We start from the raw sequence: 18,182 nt of genomic DNA, 5'->3' as shown, positions 1-18,182 counted from the left end.
AGTTTCCAGATGGAGCTGCCTCCCACGGTCGACCCACACACCCAAGTGGCTGATGTCACCGTTATGATTTTAGTAGCACTGTGAGGGCCCTGGGGGCGAGAACCCCCATAGAAATCAACAATATCAACCATATCTGAGAAAGCCAGAGAGACAGAAACTAGGGAACCAGAGTGTGCTTAGCTCTGGAAGTGTCTGCAGAATCACCAAGCAGAGATGCATCATATGGACATCTGTGCACACACACACGATGGAATGAGCCAGGGCCTTAGAGAGGATGACACTTGACCAGGCTGATGATGTCCAAGCTGCTGAGAAGGATCCAGTCCCAAATATCACTCAGTACCACCCTTTGGGAAAATTCCCTTGGCCAATGTGTAGAATGTCAGGCTCGGGACTAAGAAAGCACCTGTCCCAGAGGAGAAAAGAGTGTTTTCAACCAAGCTTGGCACTGTGGTGAGTCCAGCCTCCACAGACTGAACAGAAGTTAGAAGTTGCTGATGTGGAGCTGCTATTGCAGGGAGGAAAAGAGGGAGGGGAAGAGAAAAGAAAAATCTAAGGAATATGACAGTGCACTGGGGACTGAGGCTGTCTGTGGGAAAAGAGGCTCTGGAAGGGGGTTGTGGTGGCCAGTGTGTAGACAGAGACCCTCATACCCAGCCCAGCCAGGAGCCCTCCTGAGCGCCCCTCGCCATAACAGACATTACATGCCTGCTTGAGGCATTTCATCCCTTCAGGTGATTGTCATCGTACTATGTTGCTAGGGCGGATGTAACAGAATACCAGACTGGGGGAGCTGAAACAACAGGAATTCATTCTCTTAAAGATCTGGAGGTTGGAAGTCTGATATCAAAGTGTTGGCAGAGTTTGTTTCTTCTTTTTTGTGTGTGTGAGACGGAGTCTTGCTCTGTCGCCCAGGCTGGAGTGAGGTGGTGTGATCTCGGTTCACTGCAACCTCTGCCTCTGGGGTTCAAGCGATTCTCCTGCCTCAGCCTCCTGAGTAGCTGGGATTGCAGGTGTGTGCCACCACACCCAGCTAATTTTTGTATTGTCAGTAGAGACAGGGTTTCACGATGTTGGTCAGGCTGGTCTCGAACTCCTGACCTTGTGATCTGCCCGCCTCGGCCTCCCAAAGTGCTGGGATTACAGTCATGAGCCACTGTGCCCAGTCCAGAGTTAGTTTCTTCTGAGGCCTGTCCTTGGCCTGCAGCTGGCCGTCTTCTGCCTGTGTCTTCACAAGGTCTTTACTCTGTATCTGTGTTCTAATCTCCTCTTCTTACAGGGACACCAGTCGCATCGGACTACGGGCCACCATAATGACCTCATTTTACTTTAATCACCTCTGTAAAGACCCTATCCCCAACAGTCACATTCCTGGGTACCAGGGGTTAGGGCTTCAACACATAATTTTGGAAATGGAGGGGCATGATTCAGCCAATCACAGTCATTACCACTTTCATACCACTGAGCGAAATGAGACACACAGGAAATAAGTGACTTCTCAGAAGCCACACCACTCATCAGCAGCAGAGCCAGGATTAAAATCCAAACCTCCAAGACCCTGAAAACACGATCCCACCACGCCACGAAGCTGCCTAGACCCGTGAGGTTGCTGGCATCAGGCCCTGTTTTACAGGTAAGAGAGCCAAGGCTAAGGAAGGTGAAGGAACTTACCAGAGGGTCATGGATCTAAAAAGAGTGCACTGGGACTCATACCTAGGGTCTATCTAGCTTTACCCCTACTAGTCATTTGCGTTGAATGCACGCCAAGACTGACTGCACTTGGATTTAAACTCTTCGTTGGTGAGGCAGTAGTGCCCTTCCTTCATAACTCGTTCTCCTCTATTCAGGGTGGTCCAGGCAGCATGGTTGTTTAGAGGTACCTATTCTCCATTTTCTCCATTTTAATTCTTTATTTTTATTTTTATTTTTTTTGAGATGGAGTCTCGCTCTGTTGCCCAGGTTGGAGTGCAATGGTGCAATTTCAGCTCACTGCAAGCTCCGCCTCCCGGGTTCATGCCATTCTCCTGCCTCAGCCTCCTGAGTAGCTGGCACTACAGGCACCCGCCACCTCGCCTGGCTAATTTTTTGTATTTTTAGTGAGACGGGGTTTCACCGTGTTCGCCAGGATGGTCTCGATCTCCTGACCTCGTGATCCACCCGCCTCGGCCTCCCAAAGTGCTAGGATTACAGGCATGAGCCACCATGCCCGGCCTAATTCTCCAATTCTTAAATTAATTTCTTAATATTTACAAATCTTAAGAAAGGTATTTAAAATCCTTCATTAAAGGCCATTCAACTATATGATCACAGCATCCTTCAGTGAGTCCCCATGTAACTGACACTGGCTCTCCGATTTGTACTTTATGCTTCCTTGGGGACTCTCCGTGGTGCTTACTATAAAACCTTGTACTTAGTAGTTTCCCAATAAATATTTGCTGAATGCATGAATGGATGGACAGACAAAGTGGTTCAAGGAACCTCAAAAGGCCCTTCCCAGCTTTAAGCTTCATGATTCTGCTCTAGGGGGTGACACAGTGGGACTGCTGCCCTATGGCTGAGCACTGCATTAGATCTAAACCAGAACTTTTGATCTCTTCAGTGTATCTTCCTCCAACAAAGCCAGCATGTCAGGGCAGCATCACCAACCAAATCAAGGCAGGGATAAGAAGCTGTTTTTGAGAATAATGGGCTTTTGCCCAGGCACAAAATGATAGAAAGCTCTGGGAACCAATTAAACTTTTCCTTTATAATTAAAGCCAATACTTTTTTTTTTTCCTGAGATGCAGTAATGCTCTGTCACCCAGGCTGGAATGCAGTGGTGTCATCTTGGCTCACGGCAACCTCCATTCCCGGGTTCAAGCGATTCTCGTGCCTCTGCCTCCCAAGTAGCTGGGATTATAGGCATGCACCACCACGCCCAGCTAATTTTTACATTTTTCGTACAGACAGAGTTTTGCCATGTTAGCAACGTTAGTTCGAGGCTGGTCTCGAACTCCTGACCTCAGGTGATCCGCCCACCTCGGCCTCTCAAAGTGCTAGGATTACAGGCATGAGCAACCATGCCCAGCTGGCCAATGCTACTTTGATGTACTTTCCTCTCTCATCAGACCTTTGCTAGGTGGAAAACAAAAACAAAACAGAAGAAAAAAAAAAAAGGAAAACTTCATCATCACTGTATAATTCCACTGTCCCTGCTGTCTATGTTCCCACTTGGAAAATGCTACTGCCCTTCAACAAATGTCTGTGTGAGTAGCTATACAAGCAAAGAACTACCCTGGGCACTTTCCAAAGAAGCAGAAGACAATAGCTCATGACAGCAAGGCACTTACAAGCAATTCATGGAGATTAAAAAAAGAAAAAAAACAACTTAAGAATGCAGAATAATGTAATACAAATTGTATTCAGTGTTAAGCCTTTGAGGAATAACCTGTCTGGGTAAAGGTTTTAAAAGACTAAAGTCTGCTCAGAAGAGAAGACACTGAATCCATGAATCAAAGAATCAAATTAAAAATGAAAACTGGAAGAATTGGCCCCAGAAAATGGCTAGGTCATGGTCTAATGGATGGCCATGGTGATGAACTGGCCAGGGAACTGAACAAGTTAGGAAGACAGCGGCAATAAAGGCTCAGAAGCCAAACTGTGTGTCAAGGGGAAAAGAACAACTCGTCCCTGGCTGGCTGGAGAAAGGAGAATGGGAATGACAGCAGCAGGTGCAGAGAGTTCCTGGAGGACCACAAAAGGTTCTTTTAATCAGAGGCATTTAGACTGGTCACAATGGGCACAAGGCACTCATTTGATTTTTCTGAGCAGAGGAATAGAATGATGCAAATTCCTGAGGAATTCATAACATTCCAACAGCTCTGCTGTCATTTGAGTAGAATAAATCAAGGATCACCACAATGGCAGGTATGCCGATCCCAGTGTAACGGGGTGGTCCTACACACTAGAGAAGGAAATGGCAAAATTCTTTAAAACCAGGGGCACATTTCAATGGGAAGTCATTATTTTGAAAAAGAGGCATTAGAATGCAAGATAAATGCTGTATGATGTTTCTTCTCAAAAGACCAGTTAAAACTTAGAAATGTCCAAAGCAACAAATCACACAGCTGGAAAAGATCTTTGGTAGCAAACTGTCCCAAAGCTTTATGTAGGAAATCATTTGCTCATCGTTTATTGTGCCCCTGCTGTGTACGAGGCACTGTGCTGGATACAGATCCCAAGCAAGCAAGAGTGGGCCAAGTCTTATAGGAGCAGTTGTAGGGTGACAAACACCAAGCTCCAGCTTAATCCCACAGAGGTGCAGCAGTTTCCCCAGGTGAACAAGGTGAAGCAAGGCAGGAGAGAGAAGAGCCCAGCCAAGTTAGGAGCTGTGCAAGAGCAAGGTGTGGTCACCAGGCTCCCACGTTTGTAACCTGCCGGAGCAAAGGGTTCCAGGGGGTCTGCAGCAGGAAAGGAGACAGGGAAGAACCGAGATCTGAAGGTTAGAATAGATTGGTCTCTGTCAAGGGTTCTAACCCCTGTATTAAAATCCTCTGCTATACCATGCCTCAATCTGGAATTCTTCACACTTTCGTTTAAATGTGTCCTAAAATACTGAATAGAACATGGGTCTGAAGGATACCCTGGAAACCAGGAATGAGGCCGACCTCCTTACTGGAGAGAAGTTAGGTGAGCTGTCCACAGCTGACTGATACACAGGATGCTGTTCAGGAAAACTGACTGCTACCTATGGCCAAATGATATAAGCAGAAAGAAGACTAAAAGGAAAGAGCACACAGAAGGGAAAAGGTAAGAATATGAGTTTGTCTGTGTTTGTTTTAGAGTTGGGGTCTTGCTTTACCACCAGGCTGGAGAGCAGTGGTGTGATCACAGCTCACTACAGCCTCAAACTTCTGGGCTCCCAGCGATCCTCCTTCCTCAGCCTCCCAGGGAGCTGGGACTACAAGTGAGCACCACTATGCTTGCCTAATTTTTATTTTTATTGTTTTTTTTTTTTTTTTTTTGCAGAGATGGGGTCTTGCTATGTTGCACAGGTTACTCTCAAACTCCCGGCCTCAAGTAATCCTCCTGCCTCAGCCTCCCAGAGTGTTGAGGGATTGTAGGTGTGAGCCACAGTGCCTGACCTAGAAATAAGGGTTTTAAACAGGCATTGCGTTCTCCAGATTTCAGAAGATAAAGGTAAGAGCTAATGTGTGCTGCATATTGAGTGGTATGCCATTTTGTAAAGGAGGAAATTGAAGTCCAGAGAAGTTGGAGTACTTGTCCCAACCAAACCATCCAACGAGCAGAGCATATGCCAAGATTCAACCCCAGGCAGTTTGAGTCTGGAGAATGTTAACCACTACCACTATCCCATTTGGCACAACCCTGGGGATGGGGGGCGGGGAAAGGGCAAATCCTACCTGGACAGGAAAGCTGGAGCCTGGATGGCAGACCTAACACTAGAAATGAATGGCCTTGAGCCAGTAAAGATGCCAGCCTCAGTGGGAGAAATGGCCCTGCACTGAGCATCTCAACAGTCTTCAGGCAGGCAGCAGCAGACGGATCACAGGCTCGAAGGCTTCTAGAGGAGACCAGCACAAGAGGGGCATGTTCACGGAGGCCGGGAACCCACTGGCTACAAGGTGGGTCCAGCCATGGGGTAACTAGGTGAGTCATACAGTCCATTCCATCATCAATGGAAATTAATAAGGAAACCCCTCCTTGACTCCAAGTGGTGAAGAGATGAAAGAAATGGGTGGAGAAGTATGGGTGGAGAAGTGTAGGAAACAAACAGTAATTAGAGTCATAGAAATTGAGGGGTGAGGGGTACAGAGAGTGTGTGTGTGTGTGTGTGTGTGTGTGTGTGTGTGTGTCTACATGTGGGTAGCATACACCCTGCTGAGGCCAGCAAGAAAAGCCACTAACCTATTAGTCTCTAAAAAAGAAAGCAGAGGCAACAACACAGGGAAGAAACCTTGACCCCGAGCATTCTTCAACAGCCTCAACCGGAGTGAAATTTAAATTATGTTTCTATGGTGCGGACTCTGTGCCTTAGGAATTTGCTCTGCATCGCCTTTGTCCTCACAGAAGGTATATCATAAGTATTTGTCAACGGTGAGGAAGACAGTTACACTTTCAAAGGCACCTAAATTGCCTATCCTGTGGCTAATTTGTTGTGTGTTTGTTCTGAAAAATCGCCCTTTATGGAACCTCTCCATCTTGAAAGCAAAATCCTATCACTTGAGGGCTGACATGTGCTAAGAAGAAACTCAGTGCTTCATTTCATATCTATTTTCTTATAATTAATCAGTTTTATTTTAAGAGGAGGAGGGGGATAGATATATCTACAGATGAGGGAAAATAGATTCAGCTTAGAGAAGGATTATACATAATAGTCCCAGAAGGTTTGGCTGTTCAGATGATCATTAAAGGAACGGATAGAGTTGGTTTTGTAAAAAAAAGTCCCAGCTCCCCCAGGATCACATAAAGAAAAATGAGAGGGCTGTTTCTGCTCCCTTCTGGAACCACATTAAAATGTATCCCTAAACAGCCTTTTGCTAGGAATCCCCCCTGCTATTCCACTAGTACATAAATGCAGGGAACCATATCTGGCTACTGGGAGGCACATCAATCACAGCTCAGAATTCATTCATTCCGTGGTCACTGGTGGTTTATTTGAAACACATAAGCCAGCACACACAGTTGGACACAGCAAACCAGGTCGGCAGCAAACCAGGTCGGCACTCTTAATTACCTAATTGGTGGTTCTGTTTTAGGCTCTTTTTCTTTTTCTTTTTTTTTCTTCAGGTTAAAGTTTCTTAATACATAAATGATCAATCCATGTATTTGTTTACTCTTCCTCCTTGATATTCAGCATTTTAAAATGAGTGCCCAGGACTGGGCACAGTGGCTCCCACGTGTAATCACAGCACTTTGGGTGTCCAAGGTGAGAGGATCGATTCACCCCAGGAGTTCAAGACCAGCGTGGAAAACATGGCGAGACCCCGCGCCTACAAAGAAATTTAAAAACTTAGCCAGCTATGGTGGCGTGTGCCTGTGTTCCCAGCGATTTAGGAGGCTGAGGTGAGAGGATCACTTGAGTTTGGGAGATTGAAGCTATAGTGAGCCAGGATGGTGCTGCTGCACTCCAGCCTGTGTGACAGCAAGACCCTGTCTCAAAGAAAAAGTATATAAAAATAAAATAAAATAAAATAAAACAATCAAAACAAAACAATGAGTACCCAATAGTTAATAATGAAAAGCAGAATCATCCTGAAAACTGGTCCATGCAGACTGACTCCTGCCCTCCTACCACCATGGTGATCGGCAGGCTAAAAATGCCGCCCCTCTTCCATCACACACATGCTCAAGTTCCAAAGAAATGCAAAAAGCTGGTCTTGGCCTGGAAAAATGAGGACCCCCTTGTTCAGAGAATAGCCTCATATTCAAGAGCATGGAGACAAAAAATCCCAGCTCCAGAGTCAGATAAGGCTGGTTCAACCCTCATCTTCTCTGGCAGGATACCATGGAGACATTCCTTACCCTCACTAAGCCTGAGGCCTCATCTGTAAACTGGGAGACATAATTATACCCATCTAATAGAATTAGATGACCAAAGTCAAAAATGAGATAAAAGACAACACATGATCTACTCGGGACAATGACAAATAATAACTGGTTTAATCATATAAATGCCAAATTAAGAACTGTAATATAAATTTATCTTGATAACAAATCAACTGAAGAAAGGAAAAACAAAAGAAATTGGTAGGATAATTTTCACTGTTCAGGTGAAACTGACTGTGCCATGGTCCTACGTTGCTACCCAAGTTGTTCTCACTCAGGCCTGTGGCCTCCCTTGGCCCAACTGGCCTCAAGTACTTGTATGAAGGAACAGCAACCACACGCAGCTCTCTGACCCATTCAAACCCCACTCTGCCTCCACGTACTCTAAATTCCAATCTACACCATCTCAGGTTATGGGAAGATTACCTCTTATGTAATGAACATAGGACACATTCCTCACCCCCTTCAGATTGTCTTCTGGAATTCAAAGGCAGTCCCCTCTCATATCCTTTGGAGGCATGCTGCCAGAAGGACATGTTGTCAAGAGGTGGAAAGAAATCAGGAAGGAGAAGAGACCATTTAAGTAGCAGGAATACCTGAACTCCATGCTTAATTGATGGAGGCTCCACTTCCGCCATCTTTGGGCTCCTACCTTTGCATGAGAAGCTAGAGCTAGAAAAAATCAGAATTAGAGAGTCGTTCCTTCAAAATCTTCACTTTACACAAAGTCCAGAGAAAATTAAGCAGTTGTATGAGATCACTCTGTTAAGTTACTGGCTAGGTCAGGCCTACAACCCAGAGTTACCGGCCTATCACCTCAGGCTTTTCCCATTTCTTAACATCACTCATGACTCTCTTTTTACCACTAATAGGATGGTCTTTTTCCAAGCTCACTGAGTCCTCCCATACTTCTTAGAGGTACAACAGATCCATGTCGTCCTAGTTCTTTGAATTAATGTTCTTATGAGCAGACTGGTAACTGGATACTGGGTAACACCTGAGTGACTTTTTCAAAGTGGTCTTCCTGGCTGGCTGCACTCTCATCCCCACACTGCATATGCAGTCATCCTTTTAACTGTAAAGCAAACATTCTTCCACAGCCCCATCCCCTTGTACCATCTACAGCAGTGGCTCCTAAACTTTATCCAGCATCAAGGTCCTCTGGAGGGCTGCGTGAAATGTAGGATCACCAGGCCCTACGCCCCCAGAGCATCTGCCTCTGAAACAGAGTCCAAGTATTTGTATTTCAAACAAGTTCCCAGTTCAGAAATTCTCTTCCCCTAGCTCCCCAGTCAAACAACACGTGGCAAGGATTGGAAAGCAGATGAGCCCCCAGTTGCAAATGCAGTGGCATCGCACAGGCGAGGCTAAAGTTGTCACTCTCACAGGATCACAGACAGACATCATTGAGCAAAGGGCCCCCATGGAAACGCGGCAGATCCCAGCTGACAATGGCTTTCCTTTTACTGTTCTGAAACCAGCACTAAGAAATTTCTCTAAAGAATTATAAACCATCCACAAATTTATTTAATTCTGAGTTAATTCCCCATTACTAACTACTAATTCCAAACTCATGTTTCCCTCCAGATAAATTGTCCCAGTTCCTTGCACAATGTACACTCAAATTTCCATCTCACCCTATATGCTTAATTCAGTATGATCAACACAGGTCACAGGTAGCCCTTACTTTGGGAAACAGAGATAAGTCTTCAAATCTGTTCCCATAAAATGATTCCTATATCCTTGGGTTGACAAATTTAGGAAATTAAACTATAGGATGGCCGTTAGATTTGAATTTCTGATAAACAATAAATTTTTTTTGTATGAACATGTGCCCTGCAATATTTAGGATATATTTATACTAAAAAAATTGTCCATTGTTTATGTGAAATTCCAATTTAACAGCGGGGACTACATTTTTATATGGCAACTCTACCTCATCTGTGCATCTGTTCAGAAATTTTTTTCTTTTTGTTTTCTTTGTTGTTGTTGTTTTGAAACAGAATCTCAGTCACCCAGGCTCAAAAACAGTGGTGTGATCATAGCTCACTGCAGCCTTGACCTCCCAGGCTCAAGCGATCCTTCCATCTCAGTCTCCTGAGTAGCTGGGACCACAGGCACATACCACTATACCCAGCTAACTTACATACTTTTTGTAAAGACAGGTTTTCACCATGTTGCCCAGGCTGGTCTTAAATTCCTACATTCAAGATCAATCCACCTGCCTCAGCCTCCCAAAGTGCTAGGATTATAGGCATGAGCCACCACACCTGGCCACCCCCAAAATATTTACTGAGCCTCTACTGTGTGTCACTTGCTGTGAATACAAGACCTGGAGCCAGAGTGTGTTGGTAAATGTTTAACAACCGGTTAGCGAGAAGGGGATAAATGTTACTGTTGGCTCATGGTTGGAGACCCTGCAAGCCATCCTGCAAATATGAGAAGGCAAAAAGACCTGCCAAGATGCCCATTCACAGCACAGACATTATGGAGCCACAAGACCAGGGTCAACAACCAAGATCTCGTTATAGATCAAATGAATGAGTTCTTACTTGTTTAAAACATTAAACAAGTTAATTTTGTTGTTGTTGTTGTTATTAGAAATGACAAATGATTCCCAACTGATACCCAAAGGATACCCCTCTTCACTGTATATGTTGTACTCTCCCTCTCCAAATATATTAACACCTGTTTCTGCATGGCCCACATTGGTGGGTCTCTTCTTTCCTCCCTCCATCTCCTTCATGTATTCACTCATTCACCCACTCACTCACCTTCCTACCCATTCATCCATCCATCTACCCCCACAGTGTACCATGGATTTATCGATTCATTTTCTTGTAATATCCAATGAAACCAGGCTCTAGAACTATTGGGAGGCATCCCAATGAGTGCTTCTGACTGACTCTGAGTCAATCACTGACATTTTCCATCAAGGACCTCTTTTGGAGGTGTATTTTGTGAATCTGCTCTCAGCTGCTACGACAGAATAAGAGCTTTTTCTTTTCCTTTCCAGTATTGACACATTCCCGGACTCTCTGTTGACCCAGTTCTTCTCCTCATCTACTCAGTATTTCCTTGGGGTCAGATTATAATCTTGCAGAAATCCAGAAAGCCACAGAGGAGCCTTTAAAGATCAATACATCCACTTGAGAACACTCAAATCCCCACAGTGGAATCGAGGGCTCAAAGCCACAGGTTACTGGAGAAGGCTTTTGACCTAACAGATGTTTCTTTTGTGAACAGTCCCAAGCACTAGTGAATGGACTCAAGAAAACAACTAGCACTAATTCTCTGATGTGACAAATGAAAAAAGAAACAAGGAATGAAGGATGAAAATTAATAAAACCATACAGAAAACCACTTAACTAACCATTCTGAAATCCCATGTCAAATGCATTCTGCCAAAGTCGCTTTGTCCCCATGAGCCAGAGTGTCCACCCCTACTCCAGGCCTCTGTGCCAGGCCTGCCCAGTCCAGTCACCACTCATGTCCACGCTGAGCAATCCCTTTATTTGTCATCACTCTGTTTTCATTCCTTCCATCTCGGCTCTAAAATTTCCCTTTCTAATCTCCAGGTTCCTGCTGTACTTTGTGAGATACGCCATTTGAAGAGAGGCTCAATCACAACACTGCAGTAGAGACAACTTTTCCATGTGGTTGCAGAAAATTATGTACACTAGCTAGGCTTTCCCTTCAAGCACACCAAATACGCTGTTATTTACAGTCAGCTGAGGGTCCCTTATTAGCACATTGACTAACTATGTCCAGAGAACAAACGTCTGGGGATCAATACCAACAGGCTGACCAAAGCAGAGGCCCATCCTCCTGCTCTGAGAAACCCTGGCTAAGTGTGATCCATCAGGACCTCAGCTGCTCACCAAAGACAGCACTGGGCAGAGCTAGACAACATGCTGGGAAAAAGCTAAGACAGTGACCAATTTATGAGAGGAACTAGATTGGACAAACTGGAAGGCACAGAATGAGGCTAAGAAAATAAACAAGAAAGGAAATCTGTTCACACTGAGGATAATTAATTAATGTGTTGAATGGACTCACAGAGGTAGTCACAGAAACTGAAGCCATGATTATTTTTAATAGACATAGGTTCTTATTGGGTGAAAACAACATGAGCTTTTTGGCTGGCCACATGGCCAGTGGGCTAAGTTCTTTCTTTCCATCCTCATCCATAACTATTTTATGGTGAGGTGGCTTCCCTATCCTAACTCCAACTCAATGCATGTTCATGCCCCTGAAAACCTCTCAGTGAAAGAAAAAGTGGAGGTGGAAGACAGTGATACTGATAATCCAGAACCTGTGTGGGCCTCAGCTAAAGTAAAGTGTGCACTTGTATCTTTGTTTTCTTTTCTTTTTTTTTCTGACACAGAGTCTCGCTCTGTCGCCCAGGCTCGGTCACCAGGCTGGAGTGCAGTGGCATGAACATGGTTCACTGCAACATCCGCCTCCCAGGTTCAAGTGATTCTCCTGCCTCAGCCTCCCAAGTGGCTGGGATTACAGGTGCCCGCCACCATGCCCGGCTATTTTTTTTATTTTCAGTAGAAATGGGGTTTCACCATGTTGTCCAGGCTCATCTCAAATTCCTGAGCTCAGGTGATCCACCTGCCTCAGCCTCCCAGAGTGCTGGGATTATAGCCGTGAGCCACCACACCAGGCTGTATCTTTGTGTTCAACAAAAAAGTTTAAAAAGTAAAAATTAAAAGATTTTAAAACAGCAAAAAGCTTACAGTGTAAGGATATAAAACATTTTTGTACAGCTATACAATGTGTTTGTTAGAAGCTGAGTGTTATGACAGAAGAGTCAAAAAGTTTACAAATATTTCAAAGTTTATAAAGTAAAAAAGTTACAGTAAACTAACGTAGCATGACAAAGATGGCAAAACAGTTTTACAAATTTACTGTAGCGTAAGTGCACAGTGTTTAGAAAGTCTATGGTGGTTCACGGTAACGTCCTAGTCCTTCACATTCACACACCACTCACTCGCTGACTCACCCAGAGAAAGAAACTTCCAGTGCTGCAAGCGCCATTCACAGTAAGTGCCCTATACAGGTATGCCTTCTATACCATATCATATACACATCTACATATATATATATATATATTGTTTTGTTTTGTTTTTTGAGACAGAGTCTCACTCTGTCACCCAGGCTGGAGTATAGTGACATGGTCTCTGCTCACTGCAACCTCCGCCTCCCGGATTCAAGTAATTCTCCTGCCTCAGCCTCCCAAGTAGCTGGGACTACAGGGGCACACCACCACGCCTGGCTAATGTTTCGTATTTTTAGTAGAGATGGGGTTTCACGTGTTAGCCAGGATGGTCTCGATCTCCTGACCTCGTAATCTGTCCGCCTCGGCCTCCCAAAGTGTTGGGATTACAGACATGAGCCACCGCGCCCGGCCCATCTATACCATATTTTTACTGTACCTTTTCCATGTTTAGGTGCACAAATGCTTACCATTGTGTTACAATTGCCTCCGGTAGTCAGTACAGTCACATGCTACACAGGTTTGCTGCCTAGAGGCAAAGGCTATACCAGCAGTCCCCAGCCTTTTTGGTACCAGGTACCGATTTTTTGGAAGACCATGTTTCCACAGACAAAGGTTGAGGGAAGGGGATGGTTTAGGGATGATTCAAATACATTATCTTTATTGTTACTTTATTTCTATTATTATTACATTAATATATAATGAAATAATTATACTACTCACCATAATGTAAAATCAGCATGAGTCCTGAGTTTGTTTTCCTGCAACTTAGATGGTCCCATCTGGGGGTGATGGGACACCGTGACAGATCATCAGGCATTAGAGTCTCATAAGGAGTCCACAACCTAGATCCCGCTCATGCTCAGTTCACAGTAGGGTTAGCAATAATCTAATGCCACTGCCAATGTGACAGGAGGCAGAGCTCGGGGGTAACGTGAGTGATGGGGAGTGGCTGTAAATACAGATGAAGCTTCTCTCACTAGCCGGCAGTCCCTAACCTCCTGTTGTGTGGTCACGTTCCTAACAGGCCACGGACTGGTACCAGCAGCTGAAGACCCCTGGGCTATACCATATAGGCTAGGTGTATACTATATGATATTTACACAACAATGAAATTGCCAAACAATGCATTTCTCAGAATGTATCTCCGTCATATGCATGACTATACTACAAAAGTACTACAATAACTTTTTTTTTTTTTTTTTGAGACAGAGTCTCGCTCTGTCGCCCAGGCTGGAGTGCAGTGGCGTGATCTCAGCTCACTGCAACCTCTGCCTCCCGGGTTCACGCCAATCTCCTGCCTCAGCCTCCCGAACAGCTGGGACCACAGGCGCCCACCACCACACCCGGCTAATTTTTTGTAATTTTAGTAGAGACGGGGTTTCCCCGTGCTAGCCAGGATGGTCTCAATCTCCTGACCTTGTGATCCGCCCGCCTTGACCTCCCAAAATGCTGGGATTACAGGCGTGAGCCACGACGCCTGGCTACAATTACTTTTTAATAATTTGTTTTCTTTTCTGAGAGTGACTGTACCAGCACACACCTGAGGTCCAAGTCCCAGAGGCCAGAGAACGTGGCCTGTGGTTACATAAGACTGGAAAAGAAAATGTCAGAGAAGGAACTGGCTACAAAGTGGACAGGGTCCATATCCCACAGATTCTTGTAGGCCTGAAGAAGTGCAGCCTGCCTTAAGCCACGGGTGGTTTAAGCAAGGGAGTGTAGTGGTTGGTCTGCTGATCTGGTGTCACAGCAGAGATGGTTCCTAAGAAAAGATAAGGCAACTGAGGCCAGGGGGCTGCTGGAAAAAGAACAGCCCAATTCCCAGGAATGCCCTCCGCAAGCAGGGAAAGACAGCCTGCTTTGGGAGGGTAATTTTGGGGTCCTTTGTATGTATGAGATTCCTGGAGGAGTGAAAGAAAACCAGAAATTCAGAGCACGAAAGTAAACCAAATCTTCTTGATGGAAAACAAAGAAATGGAGGCAAGGGAAGTGGAATTCAACAGTGCGGTGTCAACTAAACGACAGAACTGGGCTTTATAATTTGCAGCTGCTACAATATTTAGTGAGGTTATCTATGTAGAAGTGACTTTGGAATCAGGTGTTGTGGAGGAGAAGAGGATTGAACTTAAGACTTGCTAGTTCTACACTGGAATCCTGGCTTTCCAGATGTAGGACCTTGAACAAGACATTAAACCAGAACAAAACAGACATTCCTTCTGAATTGCATTAGTTTCACTCACAGAATATGGGCAAAAATTCCTGTTTCCACCGGTGTATTATGACGATTAGGTGAGAATTTGAATGTGCAAGTTTCTTATGGGTGCCACGCTTGATAATCACAGGGGACGATTATCAATTCATACCATATCGAAATTCACCCACTTACCTTAAATGTCTGGATGAAATAGGGAAAGGCAAAGAACAAGAAAGTACACACACCTGTGAGCATAAAGAGGCAACACACTTGTGAACATTCTCAGCAAGTGTCTTTAAAGATGATCTTCCAAGGCAAATCCATGCCCCCAACTGAAGAGCAGCTTATACATTTGCCAAAGAATCACAGCAGCCACACAGTAAATGCATATGCTGCTCCTTTTAAGCTTATTAAATGGTGTAGGTTAAAGGTATTGTAGAAAAGCTCTTAAGTGGCATAGAAGGACAAAGAACTTCTCACAGAAGCTCTGGACTGTGCACCCTGATTGGTCTGAGTGGTATCTTTCTCCTCAGTACTACACAGGAACACAAAAGCCTTATGTACAACCCCTATACTGTTTTGTACTCTTTATTTTTGTCTTTGGTGTATTGTTTTATAGGCAGCAGTCACAGCCACAGTGGAGATCCTTGAATAAGAAATTACTTTGTTGGCCGGCCGCGGTGGTTCACACCTGTAATCTCAGCACTTTGGGAGGCCGAGGCGGGCGGATCACCTGAGGTCAGGAGTTCAAGACCAGTCTGGCCAACATGGTGAAAACTCGTCTCTACTAAAAATACAAAAAATGGTGGCAGCCATCTGTAATCTCAGCTACTTGGGAGGCTGAGGCAGGAAAATCACTTGAACCTGGGAGACGGAGGTTGCAGTGAGCCGAGATCGCCACTGCCCTCCAGCCTGGGAGGGATAGAGGGAGAGAGGGAGGGAGAAAGGGAGGGAGAAAGAGAGAGGGAGGGAGAAGGAGGGAGGGATGGAGAGGGGGGAGAGAGAGACAGAGAAGGAAAAGGAGAGGGAAAGAGAGAGAAGAAAGGAAAGGAAGGAAAGGAAGGAAGGAAGGAAGGAAGGAAGGAAGGAAGGAAGGAAGGAAGGAAGGAAGGAAGGAAGGAAGGAAAGGGGAGAGAAAGGGAGGGAGAAAGGGAGGGAATTACTTTGTCAATTATAAGTCATTATGAAGATACTAAGGACAATGATGTGGTGATGACAAAAATAACAGTAACAAATATTGTGACATATACAATGGTAAAAGTCCTTGAACTGAATGAAAACGTGCTGAGCACCTATGATGTGCACGGAACCGAGCTGCACATTATGGGGGAAAATACATCATTCTTGCCCTTAGAATTGAATGAACAGACAAAAACACCACAGAGTCACAGCAGAAGGCACGTTATAGTAAGTCACCCAACGGAGGGAAGTATAATGGCAAGACCAAAGACAGAAAAATAACCCTGATAAGACAGAATGGAAGAAACAGGGAAGAGGGACTCTACAGTAACGGTGAGGTAGGTCTAGGAAGAAGAGGGTGGACCTTGCCCGAGTTAACAACTCAGAGACAGAAAAGGAACACGTGCATTTGGGGAACCATCTTGGCCGTGGCATGGGTAGACTGCTGATTGGGGTCGCAAGTGTGAACTGAGGTGGGAGCTTGGGCCTGAGCTGTTCTGATGAAGTTGTACAGGGAAATTAGAGCGAGATCCTAGAAGGCGGTAAGTGAGCCACTAACAATATCTGGCCTTACTCGTTTGCTTTCTAGGCAACGAGGAGCCACAGAAAGCTTTTGAACAGGGAGTGGCACAGCCTTTGAGGAAGATTTCTCTGGAATCCATACGAAAGGCTGGAGGATAAAAGGAGGCAGAAGGCAAAGTCAAAGGGGTCAGACAGGAGCTAGCAAAGGCTTATTCGAACAAGGCAGCCATTAGAAACAATTACAAGAAAGAGAAGTTTCTAGTTTAAAAGAACTTTATGAAGTTCTTGTCAAAAAGAAAATGCAGTCGTGAATTTCCAGGTTGGCTGCAGAGCAAGCTCAGATTTGGGTTCACTGTGTAAAGAGCACAGCCTTCAGGATCCAGGGACAAAGGGAGGCATGGCATCTTTCTTTCTCCCAAGAAACAGCTCCAGGTGATGTGCAAAGAAATTCTAGAATCAGCTCATGTCTATAGATGTTTCGGAAATCCATTGTGTCCAGTGAGGTACTGTAAGGTGATGAGTGGAAACAAGAATGAAAAAGGTGCTTGCTGATTCCAAAAACCTTACACACAGACACACATCTCTGATATCAGGTGGATTTGGGTAAGGGTCATGTGAAGTTAATCAAGGAATCAAGGTAAAAGGGAAAAGGGACATGGAATTTGGGAAATGACTAAGAAATGTTGAAAGATAAAATTTGTGTGGTGTACCTTAAAGAGAAACTCCTCTATATCAGGAGACTGCCATCCACACAGGCATTCTGAGCCCCCTTTTTTTCCCCCTCTACCCATTTGTGATGGTCTCTCTGCGGGACCTCATTCATTCACACAGCTCCCTACACCACCCTTAGCCTGAGAAGGGGCCTGGCTGGGCCACCAACCCAATTGGGATTCATCACTGAGCCCAGCCTTTGGTTGCAGCCAAAACAGGAAAGAGAATGAAGGAGGCTAGAAATACCATAAAGACAAACTTGGAGCTAGTGCCGACCAAACCAGTCCTCTGCTTCAAAAATGGAACGATACTGAAGCGTCAGCTGAAGAAGGCTGCACAGCTTGAAAGAGGAAGCGTCAAAGGAAACTTGGTGGAGAGGAGAGTGTGAATAGGGAAGTGCCAAGAGGGACACGTGCCGGGGGTGGGAAGGCAGGCAGGATGCCCAGTGAAAGTGACAGAGGCCAGCAGAGCACGAGTGTGCAAGGAAACACAGGGAACGAGTGGCTGCGTGGGTGACAGAGTGTGCCGGGGTGACAGGCGGATACAGCACATGATGCAGAGTGGAAGACAATCACAGGTAGAGAAGCGTCAGCAAACGAATGCATGTTTTCTGTTCTCCTAACAATTTGGCATGCATCAGATAGGAACGGTGAAGAAGGAGAGCATGAGACGGGGTGAAAAGCAGAGCCACAGGGTCAATGAAGGACTAAGTCCCAGAACACAAAGACCAAGGGTCTTTCTTTCTTTCCTTTTTTTTTTTTTTTTTTTTGAGACGGAGTCTCGCTCTGTCGCCCAGGCTGGAGTGCAGTGGCCAGAGACCACGGGTCTTTCTTGACTAGGCTGATGATGCTATGGGGGCAGAGGTGGAGGTGGAAGTGGGAATCTCTGGCTCTCAGCCACAGTTCTGTAAGTGTCACCCTCATGCCCTCATCTGTATGCCCCAGTGGGCTCATTACAAGGACAGAATTATCTCTAGATGAAGGAGGGAAGAGTTGATATAATGTAGACCAAACTACACCCAGC

General features: G+C 45.2%; 1 protein-coding gene across 2 annotated transcripts in view; it reads right to left on the bottom strand.

Annotated features, from left to right (window-relative positions):
* Positions 1-18,182, bottom strand: part of LARGE1 (LARGE xylosyl- and glucuronyltransferase 1) — a 634,203-nt gene that overhangs the window by 422,923 nt on the left and 193,098 nt on the right. The gene's annotated exons all lie outside the window — the stretch shown is intronic.

The sequence above is a fragment of the Rhinopithecus roxellana genome, chromosome 13 (assembly GCF_007565055.1).
Source record: "Rhinopithecus roxellana isolate Shanxi Qingling chromosome 13, ASM756505v1, whole genome shotgun sequence".
In the NCBI taxonomy this organism is placed as follows: domain Eukaryota; kingdom Metazoa; phylum Chordata; class Mammalia; order Primates; family Cercopithecidae; genus Rhinopithecus; species Rhinopithecus roxellana.
This window is presented reverse-complemented; position numbering and strand designations above follow the sequence as displayed.